Source organism: Neoarius graeffei, chromosome 5 (genome assembly GCF_027579695.1).
Source record: "Neoarius graeffei isolate fNeoGra1 chromosome 5, fNeoGra1.pri, whole genome shotgun sequence".
Taxonomy (NCBI): Eukaryota; Metazoa; Chordata; class Actinopteri; order Siluriformes; family Ariidae; genus Neoarius; species Neoarius graeffei.
In genome coordinates this window covers 39,907,758-39,910,841 of record NC_083573.1, presented here as the reverse complement: position 1 = coordinate 39,910,841, position 3,084 = coordinate 39,907,758, and the positions used below count along the sequence as shown (strand labels likewise).

General features: G+C 43.6%; 1 protein-coding gene across 1 annotated transcript in view; it reads left to right on the top strand.

The window, feature by feature from the left end:
- Positions 1 to 2,793, top strand: part of ntd5 (ntl-dependent gene 5) — a 31,916-nt gene extending 29,123 nt beyond the window's left edge. The window contains exon 9 of the transcript XR_009654650.1: positions 2,727 to 2,793. The gene's annotated coding sequence lies outside the window, so the exon portion shown is untranslated. The remainder of the gene's footprint in view (positions 1 to 2,726) is intronic.
- Positions 2,794 to 3,084: the final 291 nt, after the last annotated feature.

Here is a 3,084-nt window from a genome sequence, read left to right as displayed (position 1 = left end):
GGGATCACACACACAGCGGCTCAGTCCTGAATCACTGCTCGTGCACTTCACTCGCGCGCTCTGTGAGCTGCGCAGGGCCGGAGTGCGCACCCTCCAGAGGGCACTCGCTGTTCAGGGTGGAGTGATTTGGAGCGCAGCCGCTGAGGAGGAAGCGCTGAGCCGCACTGACACATTTCAACTTACGTGCCGTCTAATTAGTCATGTGATTAGCGTATCTGTGTATTGGCGTTGCTGTGTGCACGCGAATCGTTTTAAAAACGTTAATCTGATGATCCGCTGATATGGTCTAATGTAAACACCACCTAAACCTCGAGTCCGAGTCCAGTCTCAAGTCCTCAGTGTTCAAGTCCGAGTCAAGTCCAAGTCATTAAAGAAAATTTCGAGTCGAATCCGAGAACAAGACTCCAACTGCACCATTTGACGGTGGCTGTTGCTGCCTTTATGTGAAACCGTCTCTGCTACTGTGTTGGACTAACGTTACTGCTCGACTGCCCCATTTTAGTTAATAGGCTACAGATAAAAAGCTCGTTCATTGCTCAGCAAGCTCCGCCCACTATCAACAGGACAAATAACATGAGAGTGGGTTAACACTAGCTAATTCATCACTCAGGCTACATCCACACGACAACGGCAACGGATCAGTAAAATATCAGGTAGACAACGCTTGGTGAAAACGATGCAATACACATGCTACACCTCTACGTGCGCTGTAAGATGGTCCCATCGGAGACACCAGAACAATAGAAGAAGTAGGACGCATGCGCATAAACCCCTTCTTCTACCTGGCGTGAAGCACTCACAGGAACAAGCACATGCGAGGAAATCGTGCCTTCTGTGTGTACAAATTAGTTTTATTAGTGTGCATAGTTTTATATAACTTAATTTTCTTATTGTGTGTGAACATTTTGAAAAGCATTTTTATATAATTTACATAACTTTTTATATTGTGTGTGAACATTTTGAAAAGCAGTCTTATCCAATAAAAAAAAGAAATTCAAGAAATGGTTCAGTTACTTGTTTATTTAAAAGAAAAGAAAAGCTGTATACAAAAGTGAATGCAATGCAGTGGTTCATACAAAACAGCGAGAGTGCTGCTTGTTCTAGTCATGTGGTTGTGACGTCATCGTAAACAAATCCGTTCTACTCATCCAGACAACTTCGCAACGGCGCCGTTGCCAGATTTTTCCACTCTGGAACCCGTTCTCGTTTTGGGGCACCCAAAACACCGGGCCGTGTGGATGCCAGGCCGAAACGATAAACAATTTTATCAGATTCACCTGAATCCATTGCAGTGTGGACAGCCTCTCAGCAAGCCCCGCTATCAACAGAGGAATGAACACAGCATGTCCCTTACTTCTCTGGGTGGAGTCTGACCAAATGATGATTGAAGTTTGAGGTTGTCCCCGTCGTCTCCTTGATAGTTCTTCTACATATGGAACACACAGCAGTGCATTTTTTCCCACTGCACGAGAAGCCTGTATTAAACAAAGCAGACAATCTTAGGTGCGTTCTCTCTGGGCATTTTAGCGCCATTAATTTTAGTTTGTTCCTGAACATGACGTATGAACAGGTGAATGTGCGTTCTCTTGCACGAAATTTGTATAAAAATTAATGTAGATATAAATATCTTAGGTTAATATGGGACAGCCTTGGGCTGAGGTGCCCTTGAGTGAGGCATCTAACTCCCAACTGCTTCCTGGGTGCTGTTAGCATGGCTGCCCACTGCTCTGGGTACGTGTGTGTGTGCTCATTGCTCACGTGTGTGTGCATGTGCGTGTTCACTGCTTCAGATGGGTTAAATGCAGAGAGGCATTTCACAAGCATGTGATGAATAAAGTTCTTCTTCTTCTTCTGCCAAATTATTATGGCATGTTACAAAAAATAAAGAAAAAATCCGAGTCCTCGCCTCCAATTTACAAGTCCAAATGCAGTTAATGCACGAGTCCGAGTCCAAGTCTGAGTCATCAGTGCTCAAGTCCAAGTCAAGTCATGAGCCCTTAAAATTAGGGCACGAGTCGGACTCGAGTCTGAGTCCTGGACTTGAGTACTACAAGCCTGCAACATACCAGCAGGTTCCAACAATATAAATCAAATCAAAATGCTACAAACAAAAATAAATATTCATCTCATTATCTGTAGCCACTTTATCCTGTTCTACAGGGTCGCAGGCAAGCTGGAGCCTATCCCAGCTGACTACGGGTGAAAGGCGGGGTACACCCTGGACAAGTCACCAGGTCATCACAGGGCCAACACATAGACACAGACAACCATTCACACTCACATTCACACCTACGGTCAATTTAGAGTCACCAGTTAACCTAACCTGCATGTCTTTGGACTGTGGGGGAAACCGGAGCACCCGGAGGAAACCCACGCGGACACGGGGAGAACATGCAAACTCCGCACAGAAAGGCCCTCGCCGGCCACGGGGCTCAAACCCGGACCTTCTTGCTGTGAGGCGACAGCACTAACCACTACACCACCGTGCTGCCCAAAATATATATTTTGTAGCAGAAAAGTAAACTTGATAATAGACTTTCCACGTTGACTGTAAGATTAAACGGCAGTAAATATTACAGGAGGAAAAGTGATTCCACTTCTGCATGGAGTATAATTCAGTGTATGACTGCATGAAGATGGTGAAGTGCCATGTTGTCTCATGCAAAATGTACATTTTTTTAAATACATGTTTTTATTCATCTGAATGTTTTCTTACCTTCTTACAGGCTCACACCTTCCACAGAGATGATCTGAAAATGAAATTAGGCACTCTATATTGTGTGTGCTGCTTCAGTATTTGTGGGATGACATTCCTGCACACAGTGCTGTTGGTAGCCATCTGGCTTTCTGGCCCTTTTAAGGCTTTTGATTTTATTCAGTATACTGTTGGTTACTTAACCGCTTTTAACTGTGATCAACATCCAAACACTTTCTGTATCCATTTAGCTTTGAACTTAAATGAACTTGAATTTTTTTTTTTAATTTTATTCATAACAAAGTATTTAAACTTTTGCAAATCGGGCTGTAGATATACACAGTTTTGCTGTTCATAGATAACAAGTAAAAGATATATGCAAGACTTCT